Genomic DNA, 15,413 nt, shown 5'->3' with positions numbered 1-15,413 from the left:
ATGCCCCACACACAATGCAATCTAATGGTCCCTACAATCTTGTCGTCCATTGGACACAGGAATTCGGCTTCGCATCATAACAAAAGGTCATTGGGTAATTCATACTGGTGGGCTGTGACGATTTCAATCAGCTCAGGTGGGTGGGAAACTGGGTTTCCCGCCGCATACCTGAGTAAGAGTAAATAATAGTAATGGACATAAACTTCTTATGTCCATAACTATTCGCACGAGCGATTAATACGCTCCAAACCAACACCGGAATATTGCTATTTAAATACTCTTCCGATGGGTACCAAACACTACTGTATGACTCCTGTTAGACCCTTCCTACAATACAAAGAGGGATCCCTCCGTTCAGAGACATTCTATATTAACCAAACTTTCAGAATCTATCAAAGGGACCATGATCTATAAACTACGTTAATTGTGGAAATATGTAACGATTGGGTCGCACGCTACGACTACATACTCTTTACCGTAAATACGCATACCGATGCGAGCGGGTGCACGCATCAGCGAGTATGCGCTATCACGGGAAAGCGCACGCATGCGCAGCGCGGACCAGCGTGAGGTGCAAATATGGCAGCATGTATAGGGATATTTTTCTGACTTTGACAGTCCACCCTTTGGCAGTCAATAATAACTGCCACCTTCTAAAACATTTCAAAAGGAGAAAAATATATGTCAGGGGTTAATTCATTTCCATGGTTGGGTAGGGGAGGAGAGAGGAGTAGGTGTGAAGAGGGTATGACCTAGTGAGATAGCAGAAGCATGTGTGTATGAGTCCATGTTTGGGGGGTCATGTATCATCGTGCCGTACGTGTTGTAAATCAAGCTTCGAGGTATTGCGAAGTATACATTTGAATTCCTTCTTATCCTGCGGTACAGGTCTGTGGATGGGCTGTCAAACTTTACCGAGCTCTTTTCGGTTTTTTTTTTTTGAACAAAATGGGGAGCACATTTTAGTTGATGATACATGAATGGGGGAATATGTGATTGCTGATATCTGTGCCTGTATTCCCTATACTATGTGTGTTATTACCTGAGGGTTGTAGAGATGAAGATGAAGAACACTTATGGAAAATGCAATGATATTCTATGTCAGGTAAATGTACATCTGTCGTCGAAGTTTTGTTCGGTATCAGTTGAAAGTCGTCTTCTTTGCGCTGTTTTGCTCCTTAGGCATGAGCAACAAGCTTTGTCAGTGCCATCAGATTTACAAAAAATGTTGGGCTAGCGTGAGTTTAAAAATACTAGGGAAACTGGGGATCCATGGCAAAGTTCATCAAGTGTCCATTTCTCAAGTGGTCAAAACTCTTTCTTTGGTCCATCCGTTGTCTGTATAGCGTCTCGTCAACTTCCTCGTCCAAGGGGGTCTTGTTATCTTGGAGAAAAGCAGAAAAACAGGTGAAAGAAACGGACCGTATAATCGCATTTTCATCACATCCTGGTTTCTATCATTGGGTCATAAATCAAATCCAGGTTAATTACAGTTTCCTCCTCAAACTCATCACTCTTGTACTTTGTTTGCACCTCATTAAAGCCTGCCCGCATCTAAATATCAATCCAATAGATATAACGACACCTAAAATACATAGGAGAAACTTTCCAACATCCATTATGACTCCTTGAGCCCAGTCTCCCAAACCGGAGAACCAATTTCGCGGGTTCAACCATGACACCCAACCAGTCAGCTCATTACCTACAGCAGCAAGAGTGAGATTGTGTTTTTGGCGAAATTCCCACTTCAATTGGAGAATATCGTCCATCTTTTGGTCTATGACCTCGACCGGATCCTCGGTGCTATTTGTGATATACGTGCAACACTTCACGCCGTACTGTGTTGCCAATGTAACACAATATCCGCCTGTCACTGCTGTGAGGTAATTAAGAACCATTCTATGCTGTACCAGTTCTGTTTTATAAGCTTGGAGTTCTCTTCCAGTGTATCTAAACGTGTCATCATACATTTCAGTGATATTATCTAACAAATTGGCGAGTGCGGAAATGTATCTATAATTCATCACTCCTCGAGCGGTGCGAGTGAAATCTAACGCCACCAGAACCTGAATCCCGGTGGATTCATGGATCAGATCAGAGGCCGGATGCTCTAATCTTTCTGACAGTTGTCTTTTAACTCGGTGCTCGTAATGAGTGTGAGTATAAGGAGCTTGGGCACCACGGTGTATGTCTTTCATTTTATCATGAGTTACAGTCATCACTTCAGGCAATACTTTTCCAATATAACACAATCCTTCAGAGTTTGGGGCAAGCCACTTGTATGCCTTTCTCCCGCATATGAAATAAGCATCATCGGGGAGAACATATGGGACGGAGTAGGACATTACCATATTACATACCTTCCAGGTGAAATCTCCTGACCCTAATTCTTCCATCTGCTTAATACACGTATCGGGTTGTACGATATGTGCACAGTATCCTGGTGATACTTCTCCAACTCTAGTAATCCTGTTTCCTAAGGTATATCTATACCTGAAAGATTTTCCTCTACTGGCTATGTGGCGTACAAGCTCTGTATCTGTAGGCATTCTATCTGCTCTATGCGAGAAGGTCATGGTCAGGTTGCTCCATGACACTTCCCAATTTCCCGGCTGTCGGGGATTGGAGAGGTTGAAACATAAGAGGGACCTATCCACATGGTATTGGTGGAGCTTCAAACTAGGAGGGCTGGAGATATTAAACCTCCTGTCCACCGGTCTCCCACCATTTAACTCAAGTACCTCCCCTATCGTTAAAGGAAATGGTACTAGCCCTGATTTGCTATGACCCTGAGGTACTTGAGAGCATACCCAACAATCTGTTTTGTTTAATACATTACCCACTAAGGAGTGATAATCACTCAATGGATGCCGGTCCATATGGATATTAAAACTGGATTGGCATTTCTTTATGCACCCATCCTCAACCAAGTTGTTACAAAGCCTGCAGATACAGTTTTCTTCAGCTAACAATCCATCACAATTTCTTCTATCGGATCGTTTTCTGATACTCGCCTTTGCTTGTTGGTTAGGTTGATCTTGGAAAACTACGCCTTCATCATCATAATCGGAACCCATTCCAGAACCTCTCTCGACCTCCATGGTACTCTCGCCGGAACAGACTGCTCTAGTCAACATCATGGTTAACAGGAAAATCCGGATCACAGTCTCTTGGGGCAAGTCCATCTTTGAGGAGGAAATGGAGAAGAATGAGAAGGGGGAAAAAGAAATTTCAAGGGAGAGGGGATGGGAAGTGGAGAAAAACAATAAAAGGGATTGGGGAGTCGACAACTGCTTTCGGTCTTCAAGGCTCAGGTGCCGCCTCAGTCCTCCTGGAACAGACACTCCAGTGATACAACCTCTACCGTCTGTTCCTTATCACGGGACTTCTCTGGATCAGCAACCTTTTTGCAGTGGGATGAATGGACCCAAGTCTCTCTCTCAGCAACCTTCAATGCTGTGGTGCTAGTCAATAAGACCTGGTATGGTCCTTCCCATCTATCAATAAGACAACCTGAGCGTAGAAAATTTCGTATCATTACCTAATCCCCAGGTTCAATGTCATGACAATTACTATCAGGTAGATCAGGAATCACCAACTTCAGATTCTCATTTTGATTCCTCAACTGTTTACTCATGTTAATTAAGTACTTTACAGTTACTTCATTGTTACATTTCAAATCATCCTGAGGGTTAATCATGACATGCGGTTGTCGACCAAACAAGATTTCAAAAGGGGACAGATTAAGAGGGGACCTGGGAGTGGTTCTGATGCTATACAAAACAATGGGTAAAGCTTCTGGCCATGTCAATCCTGTCTCTGCCATTACTTTACTCAATTTATTTTTAATCGTGCTGTTCACTCTTTCGACCTTCGCACTCGCCTGTGGACGGTACGGAGTGTGCAGCTTGCTATCAATTCCCATCAACTTACACATTCCTTGAAAGACATCACCTGTAAAATGGGTACCCCTATCACTTTCGATTATTCTAGGGATACCATATCTACATACAAATTCCTGCACAATTTTCTTAGCTGTAAACATAGCGGTATTTGTAGCCGCTGGAAATGCTTCGACCCAATTCGAGAAAACATCTATACAAACAAGTACATATTTCAAATTCCGACATGGGGGTAATTGAATGAAGTCAATTTGTATTATCTGAAAAGGGCCGCCGGCAGGTGGGATATGGGATGGTTCTGTAGGTATTGCCTTTCCAATATTCTTTCTCAGACAGGTAAGGCATGACATTGCTCTTTTACTCGCATGAGAGGAGAATCCTGGGGCGCACCAGTATGCTCTTACCAATTTGCACATCCCCTCCTTGCCTAGATGAGTCAGCCCGTGAGCTGCTTCAGCCAGACATGGAAGATATGTTCTGGGGGCCACTGGTTTACCATGTCCATCCGTCCAGAGCCCTGAGGACTCCTGGCCATATCCCTTTGCCTTCCAGACTGCTCTTTCCTGTGCGGAACACAAATTCTGCATTTCACACAACTTCTGTGTGTTGATGGTATTGAATACCATCAGTTGTGTGGTGTCTGTCGGTATGGGGGTAGCAGCTGCTAACTTAGCAGCTTCGTCTGCTCGGCTGTTACCAAGTGATACTGGGTCTTGACTATATGTGTGTGCTTTACATTTGATAACAGCCACTCTGTCGGGTTCCTGTATCGCTGTTAGAAGCCTTTTTATGTGAGCTGCATGCGCTATCGGTGTACCAGCTGCCGTCATGAAATTTCTGAGGCGCCATAGGGCTCCGAAATCATGGACTACCCCGAATGCGTATCTAGAATCGGTGTAGATATTGGCTGACTTACCCTTAGCCAATTCACATGCTCTGGTTAGGGCGACCAGTTCGGCAACCTGGGCTGAGTGAGGTGGGCCTAGCGGTTCCGCTTCTATGGTGTCTTGGTCATCTACGACTGCGTATCCAGTACACAAGTCTCCCGAGTCTGACTGTCTGTGACAACTACCGTCCGTGTAGAACGTGAGTTCTGCATCTTCCAGTGGATTGTCACTGATGTCAGGCCTTGCGGTAAAATTTTGGGTCAAATATTCCATACAATCATGTGTATCTTCCTTTGTATTAAATCCTCCTTCCCCAGCACTCTCACCTTCCACCCTTTGTGCATGACCAGGCACACCTGGGAGATATGTTGCAGGATTTAATGCACTGCATCTCCTTATGGTGATGTTTACTGGGGCCATTAGCGCCAATTCCCATCTTGTAAACCTCGCTGATGAGACGTGTCTGGTTTGGGCAGAATTCAATAAGGCTGACACTGCATGTGGTGTATGGATTGTGAGGTTGTGGCCTAGCACGACATCTTCGCTTTTTGTTACTAGCAATGCTATTGCAGCAACGCTTCGCAAGCATGTGGGGAGGGATCGCGCTACCGTGTCTAGCTGAGCGCTGTAGTATGCAACTGGCCTGCTGGCATCACCGTGTTTTTGGGTTAGTACACCTGCTGCGCAACCAGCACTTTCTGTTCCGTATAGTTCAAAGGGTTTCCCATAGTCTGGCATACCTAGTGCTGGCGCCTGCGTTAGGCACTGTTTGAGTCTCTCAAATGCTGTTTCGGATTCGTCGGTATGCGAAATCCTATCAGGTTTGTTTGAGGAGACCATTTCCTGCAAAGGTAGCGCCAATATGGAAAACCCTGGGATCCAATTACGGCAATACCCACACATTCCTAAAAACGTTCTGATCTGTTGCTGGGTTTGTGGTAGAGTCATGTCTCTAATTGCTTGGATTCTATCAGCGGTCAGGTGTCTCAGTCCTTGTGTTAGACAGTGTCCCAAATATTTTACCTTAGTTTGGCATAATTGCAACTTGTCTTTGGAAACCTTGTGTCCTGTGTCTGAAAGATGAAACGAGCTGTTTCGTATCCTTCAGGGATGCTTCCAATGAATCAGAACACAGTAGTAAATCATCCACATACTGTATCAATACTGATCCACTCTCTGGTTGGAAAGACTGTAAACAATCATGCAAAGCCTGAGAAAATATACTTGGACTATCTATGAAACCTTGGGGTAAGCGAGTCCACGTGTATTGGACTCCTCTGTATGTGAATGCAAACAAATATTGGCTGTCAGGGTGCAGAGGTACCGAAAAGAAAGCGGAGCAGAGGTCAATAACAGTGAAAAATTTCGCAGTGGGAGGGATTTGCATTAGGATGACAGCTGGATTTGGCACTACGGGGAACTGACTCTCAACTATTTTGTTAATCCCCCTTAGATCCTGCACTAGCCGGTAACCCCTCCCCCCACTCTTTTTCACAGGGAAGATGGGACTATTAGCAGTGCTGGACGTTCTTACCAGAATGCCCTGTTGTAGCAAGCGCTCTATTACTGGGAAAACTCCTAACTCCACCTCTGGCTTCAGAGGATACTGTGGGATTTTTGGAGCTATCCTACCATCTTTTACTTGTACAACTACTGGAGCTACGTTTGCCATTAATCCAGTGTCCTGTCCGTCTTTTGTCCAAAGTGACTCTGGTATTTGAGATGTCATCTCTTCTACTTGGGAGGGAGTCCTATTTGTCATAGTGGTATGTGACATTAATTTTGACGGGGAGTCTAACATGTCTCGTACTTCCTGAGCGTGATTCTCAGGTATGTCCAAGAATACACCTTCAGAAGTACAATAAATGACGCACCCCATTTTACATAGTAGGTCTCTTCCCAGGAGATTGGTTGGTGCCGATGCAGCCAGCAAGAAGGAATGCTTGGTATGCAAAGGCCCTATTGTAATCTCGGCTGGTTTGCTAACAGGGTAATGCTGGACTACTCCTGTTACTCCCATGGCTGGAATGGTCCTACCAGTGGTTCTCATGCCCACTGTCGAATTTATCACTGACTTGGCCGCCCCTGTGTCTACAAGAAAGTTTAAAGTTTTACCAGCTACATTGATTGCAATCTCTGGTTCACTTCCAAGACTGGCAATCAATTTAACCGGCTGCAGATTACAGGTATGGCCACACCCCTATTGGGTATGCTGACCTCCCTGAATCCCGCTGGCAGCAACTACTTGTGAGGGAGTTAGCTGGGAACTACCAGAGGCATGCCAATCTCTGTTCGGGGGGTATCTTTTTGTTTCCCCTGTATGTGGCTCAAAACTCCGCCTCTGTGGACCCTGCTCCCAATGTCTTGTGTTGTGTCGTTGTCTAGGGGGTTGAAAAGATCTTTGTACACTCTTTGTTCTACAGTCTCGTGCATAGTGTCCCTGTCTGTTACAGGAATAACAAGTTATTTCAGTTGACTTACTTACAGGATTCGATGGTACATACGCAGGCTGCTTTGTGGTCAGCGCCTGTATACTTACTGACATTAACTTATCACTTTGCGATTCTCTGTGCCTGGTGATGTTTCTGTCGTGATCAATAGCAGCCTCTCTCAAAGTGGACACTGACAGACCTCGCCAACATGGTTGCGTGGTCTGTACCCTAGCCTTTAATGTTTCCTTTAAACCATCCATCAGTACAGATACTGCTACTTCTTGGTGGTTTGGGTTGGTCCTAATGTCTTCTATACCAGTGTATTTTGCCATTTCTAATAGTGCCCGGTGAAAATATTCTGTTGCCGTTTCGGACTCTTTTTGTCTAATGGAGAATATTTTGTTCCATTTAACAACGGCTGGGAAATACTCCTTTAGCTGTAAATTTATCCTTTTTACGTTATCTTTGTTGTACACATCTGAAAGCGGCACATCTTTATCTAGTCCACAATCAGCCAAGAATTGAACTGAGTCGACATTTGAAGGTAAACAAGCTCTTAGCAGTATCTGCCAATCTTTGTTGTTGGGCTCTACAGTGTTCCCTAGATCCCTGATGTATTTTTGGCTAGCAACTAAGTCTTTCCTGGGGTCAGGAAATTCGGACACTATGGTTCTTAATTCCATTCGGGAAAATGGAGTGTACATGGCAATGTTCCTTATGGGAGTGGCTCCTGATGCATCTGTTTTCCCATTGGGAACTGCTATTACTCTAACAGGGTTAACTCTAACAACCTCATTCTGTGTAGATTCTACAGCTTGTGGTGAAATTGTTTCAGTATAATGCATGGTGCCGTACTTACCCGTTGACACGACCTCACCTATCCCTCCGCTAGGGGCCTTCACTAATCTCGTGAGTGGTGCAGTTCCTACTGTGGTTTCTGATATGGTGGCCGCTAGAGAGAGCGCTGAAATTGTTGCCGAATCGTCTTCTTGATCACACTCCTGAGGAAAGTTCAGAACAGGGTACAACTTGCACGGGTCAATAATTGTATGGGTTACTTGGTTAACATCATTAACATTTACAGGGTTGCTAAGAGTTTGTGTTTTACGCCCCAGTGCGTTTTTCTCCGCAATCAACTTCTCTCCTGCAATGTATGGTGGAGGCGGGGCTGTGGCTATCAGTTTCCTGACTGCCCCAGATCCCGCAGCCAGAGCCAAACCTCTCTGTATCTCACCTTCCTGTTGCCATAACTGTAAATAATCATGATGCTGGATTCGTCTCTTCGTTGATTTTATGAGACATATCCTCCTCCTTAAATTTTGTAACACTTCTGGACTGAAGCTACCTATTCTTGGGAATTTCTCCCTGTCTTGTACAGTCATTCTCTCCCATTCATCACATAAAACCTCTGTGTGACTTCCGTATTTCTCACACATGATGTACCTTGCCGACCCGACTGGTCGGTTCTCTGAATCAACCCGAACCGAGGTTGATCGCCCCCTACCTGAACAACTGGCCCCCATAATCTGCAGGTGTTGCTTACTACTCCTTTGATCTTTATATCACGGTCTTCAGCGAACCCTTACAGCAAACCAAATTATTCAAAATAGGCCGGCGGTGGCTGTTTACCGAGTACCCCACTCACTCGCCCACCTCGACCAATACGACCTGATCACACCGATATGGTGCTGGCGTACTCGATACAGGGCCCTACCAGAAACCTTCTGTTTACTGGAACATATGAGGGTTACCCGCAGGACACTTACTCTTTCCAGTAAAGGTGGGGTTGTTAGATAGTTCCTGAGTGACCAGCGAACTTCCCTTCAAAAATAAAAAATTACACAAATCACGTCAGAATGTACAACTAGCGTTTATGACTTTTGTACGCAAAATGATACTAGTCAGGTTTACTAATGCACACAATGACGTGCGGTACAATCGTTCAGTACATAAGCACTACCTGTTATGTACTGAGAGATCAGTGGAATCGAAAATTTCGGCTGCGAATTCCTTCAGCCAGAGCTTATATGGCCTATATGGGTTTTGCACCAACCCCCGGGGTTGTGCCTCTTACCTTTATAGCGGACCTCTTTGTCTCCTTATGACCTCCTGGTCTTGTCTGTACGACCTCCTGGTCTGACCTCCTGGTCTTGTACTGGTCCGCTATACTCTAATGCTCAAATATTATGTTTAACCAGGGATGCCTCCCTAGCCACCGTATATGTCACTTACACGTATGTCCCTTACGAGTACCCGATTTCTTTTTGGTTCAACCTCTTATGTGATAAAAACACACTCACTCAACACATGTACACTTTCGTTTCAATATCTATTTCTGCGCAGAAATTTTCTTCAGCCCAGCTGTGTTACCAATTAGGAGCAGGATCTGTTAAACTAAATTTCAGATTTTCCAAAAGTAGACTTGCGTTATTTATCGCCTTTTGCGCTATTTACCGCTTAGCGCTAACTATCGCCTTTGCGTTAATTATCGCTTTGCGCTAAAATTCAACTTTTCGTGATTTGAGCTACGTGGGCGTAACCGGACGCTCCGTTGCGTAATGTACGCTGCGTGCGTCGGCCTTTGGATTGCGTACGCTAGTCTTTGTTAGAGACACGTGTACGCAATGCAAAGATCCACCGTAACACAATAAACTTTTATCAATGTAGACGATCCCTGATCATCTACCGCGTACCCCACTGGCTTTGCCTTATCTCCCAGGCAAACCTGTGTGTTTCTCTACACTTTTAACTATTACCTCTATTCTTAAACTATAAAATAACAGCAAGTCTCTTTTAGCACTTTTCTATCAACTATAAAATTGGCAAACAGGATGGTGATATACGAAAATGAAAAAGAAATGCAGATATATGTATGCGTGCGTGTGTACGCAAGACAGAAGACAAATAAACAGTTTTTTTTTTAAAAGACACAAGCGTTTTGTTCTTACCTCCGGTTCCCGGATTCCTTCAGCACTCTTTATCTAAGTGAAGCAGACGCTTATCCCGTCAGCACTGCGAGACAACCTCCCACCCTTTGCTGGGGGATAATGTCTGCTGATCTACCTAGTGCAGATATGTGAAGGACAGGACGAGCCGCCAATTGATAAAGCTGAATCTATTTATCGTATATATATAACCCTTTATGAGGTCTAAGAACACTATACGCTGTTTACTTAAGAAGTACCGTAAGGGTACGTAAGTTGCGTAACGATCGCTCAGCCGTAGGCGAGACGCTCAAGCGTCGCGTTCGCTCACGGCCCAGAGATCACAGACTGGCACACTATTGGCTACAGACAAACGTAATGATTCGCTATGGCGTAGCGGACGCTCGAGACCACGAGGAGATCACCAGCGGCGCAGACGCTCACAACGCTATACCTTGATATCTATACCTTTAACAATGAGATACACAATATACCTTTATGTAGAGACAGTGTGTAAGTGCAACCTGGTGTAACCTGATTAACTACAAAGCTGCTTGAGCGTCACCGACGCTCTGTGAACACTTAACACTATGAGAAAATACACAGATAATTGTTTAGGGTCCAAAGCCTATTAAATGTATTATAACTAATATGCTTGTAAAAAGGAATCACAGTACAAATGATACACTACAATATAACAGAGACTTCCTAACCAAATAACTACACTATAAATACAATACAATACAATTCGAGATACTTTAAGGAAAATATGGGAGAAAGAGTAGAGAGAGAGAGAGAGAGAGAGAGATGAGATGAGATGAGAGAGATGGCTCACAGTAAGACAATATGATCACGGAGAAAAACTTACGCACAAGGGGAAACGATCGCATGCGCCTGGACATCCAGCACCCGATTTTCAGCAATGAGAACCGTTGAAGAGTGAGAGCTGGATGTGGTCGGCCTGCCTATTTATGCCCCACACACAATGCAATCTAATGGTCCCTACAATCTTGTCGTCCATTGGACACAGGAATTCGGCTTCGCATCATAACAAAAGGTCATTGGGTAATTCATACAGGTGGGCTGTGACGATTTCAATCAGCTCAGGTGGGTGGGAAACTGGGTTTCCCGCCGCATACCTGAGTAAGAGTAAATAATAGTAATGGACATAAACTTCTTATGTCCATAACTATTCGCACGAGCGATTAATACGCTCCAAACCAACACCGGAATATTGCTATTTAAATACTCTTCCGATGGGTACCAAACACTACTGTATGACTCCTGTTAGACCCTTCCTACAATACAAAGAGGGATCCCTCCGTTCAGAGACATTCTATATTAACCAAACTTTCAGAATCTATCAAAGGGACCATGATCTATAAACTACGTTAATTGTGGAAATATGTAACGATTGGGTCGCACGCTACGACTACATACTCTTTACCGTAAATACGCATACCGATGCGAGCGGGTGCACGCATCAGCGAGTATGCGCTATCACGGGAAAGCGCACGCATGCGCAGCGCGGACCAGCGTGAGGTGCAAATATGGCAGCATGTATAGGGATATTTTTCTGACTTTGACAGAACCCACTCATCCACTGCCAGATATCAAGTTCCCTGCAATGCAACTGTAACAGGGACTTGGGGCAGATCAGTGGGACAGCAGAAGCTCTCTACTTGGTATAAATGCGGAAACCACACGCTCTCTTATTTGTTTTAATCATATTACTACTGCCATACTTCACTGGCTACGCCCAAATCCGTCTGATCTTGGAAGCAAAGCAGTGACAGGCCTGATCAGTACAAGGTCAGGTGACTACCTTGGAATATCAGGTGCAGTAGCTCCAATCATCAACAAGCAGCAGAAGTGGTGGAGAAAACATTGGCCTTAACTCTATACCTATTCTACCAATTATAACTACAATTTTGCAAGACCACCTACCAGAGAAAGAAGCTTTAATAGCACAACCATTACAAATACCAAGGGAGCCATTATCAAGGAGTATATCTACCATTATTGAAAATCATTTTCCTCCATAACAATATTACACTCCTGATATACTAAGATATTATACATATCTTAGATTTTAATATTTTTCACCAGAGGCGTACTGGAATTGGTTATGTACACTTAGCAATTTGCTTGGTGTCAACTTGGGGCATCTCAGCCCCTTATACTAATACCAATCAACCCCACCTAAGGTGACTGTTTTTTTGTATGTAAGTCTGTGTCCATTGTTCTTTTATGATTAACCATAATAAAAGTTAAGTTTTAACATATGTCATATCCATCAAGTGTGCCCCAACATAGAGTCTTTCTTTTTTCTTTGTACACTATAATTCCTACTTCAAGAAGAAGATTGATAAGATCTGAGATGAAATGGTATGCTCTTTGGCAGCCAGTGACCTGCTTCATTCTTTACCTGAACCCTCTGGCACTCTCTCTTCATTTGATCCCACAAATGAAGATGAAGTATCATCACTCTTCTCATCCTGCTTCTCTACTACCTCTACTCTTGATCCTTTACCCTCACAAATAAGTAAAGCTCTGTCTTTGGTGCTCATCCCTATCTTAATTAACATCTGTAATTTCTCTCTCTCTCTACTGGTATTTTTCCTTCACTTTTCAAGCATGCAGTGATTACTCCCATTTTGAAAAAACAAAATTCTGACCCTAACGCTCTCGCAAGCTACCGCCCTATCTCTCAGCTCCCTTGTCTCTCTAAGCTATTTGAGAGTCTTGCCTACACTCGACTCCCACACTTTCTTAACTCACACACTTTATTGGACCCACTTCAGTCAGGCTTCCATTCCCAACACTTCACAGAGACAGCACTGACTAAAGTAGTTAATGATTTGGTCACTATGAAGTCTAAAGGCCATTACTCACTACTTATTCTTCTAGATCTATCTACTGCATTTGACACTGTTGACCACTCTCTTCACATACAAACACTACAATCCCTAGGTTTTAAAGACACAGCCCTTTCTTGGTTCCTATCCTATCTAATCGCTCCTTCAGTGTTCACTTCTCTGAATCTACCTCCTCTTCGCTACCTCTTTCAGTTGGAGTACCACAAGGCTCAGTCTTGGGTCTTCTGCTTTTCTTTATCTATACCTCATATCTTGGTAAACTAATCAGCTCTTTTGAATTTCAGTATCATCTGTATGCAGATGATGCTCAAATCTACCTATCCACCCCTGATTTGTCCCTATCTTTTCTGGGTCGTGTCACTGAATGCCTTTCTGCCATTTCATCTTGGATGATATCTCGCCACCTCAAACTTAATATTTCAAAGACAGAGTTAATTATATTTCCACTGGCCAATAGTAGGTACCAAACCGATATCTCTATCACTGTTGAAAACTATCTACCCTACCCCACAAGCTCGCTGCCTAGGTGTCATCCTTGACTCTGATCTGTCCTTTGTTCCCCACATTCAATCTGTCTCAAGATCATGTTACAGGCATCTAAAAAACATCCAAAATATGAACATACCTTACACAAGACACTGCTAAAACTCTGATCCATGCTCTCATTATCTCCCGCATTGATTATTGCAATAGTCTCCTAACTGGTCTTCCCAAAACGAGACTCTCACCACTACAATCCATTCTGAATGCAGCTGCGAGGCTAATCTTCCTCGCTAGACGTTGATCGTCTGCAGATCCACTCTGTCAGTCACTACCGTATTCAATATAAAATACTTTTACTTAAACACAAGGCCATTAACCAAACTACACCAACGTACGTCACTTCGCTTATCTCAAAATATCTGACCTCTTCGCTCTTCACAAGACCTGCATCTCTTATCCACACTCATTACTCGCTCCCACTCACGATTGCAGGACTTTCATTGGGCTGCACCCACTCTGTGGAATGCTCTACCATGCACAATAAGACTCTCCTCTAGTCTCCAAACCTTCAAGCATTCGCTGAAAACTCACCTCTTTAGGCAAGCATATCAAATTCCAGAAACGCCCACATAACTTTCATAAACCTTCCTATCAAATTGCATCCACTCTGCACAGTCCACACATATCCTCACATTTCTTCTCATTCTTCACTCTCCCTTCCGCTCGACCCCGGTTCATCATTGCTGTATGACCTTATCATTTAGCCCACCAAGAACCTTTGCAATCTGGCGGACAACTATGCAATAGATAGCACCGATTCTTGTGTATACATGCCTATTTCCCTATAGATTGTAAGCTTGCGAGCAGGGCCTTCCTACCTCTATGACTGTTTGTTATTACCCAGTTTTGTTATATCATTGTTATTTCCAATTGTAAAGCGCAACGGAATTTACTGCGCTATATAAGAAACTGTTAATAAATAAATAAATACTACGAAAAAGTGAGCGATAATCTTGACCGGGGCAATGCAGTAGATGTGGTCTATTTAGATTTTGCAAATCCTACGATACAGTGCCTCACAAGAGACTGATTTTCAAACTAAAAGAGCCCGGCATAGGAAACATCGTACAGTATGTACTTGGGTAAGTAAATGGCTGGATAACAGGGAACAGCGAGTTATGGTTAATGGGATGTTCTCCAACTGGGCCACTGTATTCGGTGGAATACCGCAAAAGTCAGTACTCGGACCTCTACTGTTCAATATGTTTATTAATGACCTAGAAATAGGCCTGGAAAGCACGGTATCAATTTTTGCAGATGATACTAAACTATGTAGGATAATTAACTCAGACAAGGATTCAGAGTCCCTACAGAATGACCTATTTAAACTGGAGCTTTGGGCATCTAAATGGAGAATGAGATTTAATATAGATAAATGTAAAGTCATGCAACTCGGAACTATAAATAACCATGCATCCTACAAATTAAATGGAGAGATTTTAGGAGATACTGTTTTAGAAAAAGATCTGGGGGTGCACATTGATAATAAATTTAACAACAGTCTACAATGTCAGATTGCAGCAAAGGCAAATAAGGTTTTAGCCTGCATAAAACGGGGAATTGAAACAAGGGACGAAAGTGTAATCGTACCATTATATAAATCACTGGTACGGCCACATCTTAAATATTTTGTGTACAATTTTGGGCATCACAATATAAAAAAGATATCTTAGAGCTCAAAAGGGTCGAGAGACGAGCAACTAAATTGATAAGGGGGTTAGAGATGCTGGAATGCAAAGAGAGGCTTACCAGGTGAAATATGTTCACACTTGAAAAAAGGCATCTAAGAGGAGACATTATCAATATATATATAAATACATAAAGGGACAATACATGGAGCTTTCAG

The 15,413-nt window shown here is 43.4% G+C and overlaps 1 long non-coding RNA gene and 1 pseudogene across 1 annotated transcript in view; both read left to right on the top strand.

The window, feature by feature from the left end:
* LOC135042776 (uncharacterized) overlaps window positions 1-15,413 on the top strand; it is a 254,693-nt gene that overhangs the window by 96,285 nt on the left and 142,995 nt on the right. The gene's annotated exons all lie outside the window — the stretch shown is intronic.
* On the top strand, window positions 11,877-11,995 carry LOC135051935 (5S ribosomal RNA; annotated as a pseudogene).

This window comes from Pseudophryne corroboree, chromosome 2 (genome assembly GCF_028390025.1).
Source record: "Pseudophryne corroboree isolate aPseCor3 chromosome 2, aPseCor3.hap2, whole genome shotgun sequence".
In the NCBI taxonomy this organism is placed as follows: domain Eukaryota; kingdom Metazoa; phylum Chordata; class Amphibia; order Anura; family Myobatrachidae; genus Pseudophryne; species Pseudophryne corroboree.
Note: the sequence above shows the minus strand (reverse complement) of the source record. Positions and strands in the feature narration are given on the sequence as shown.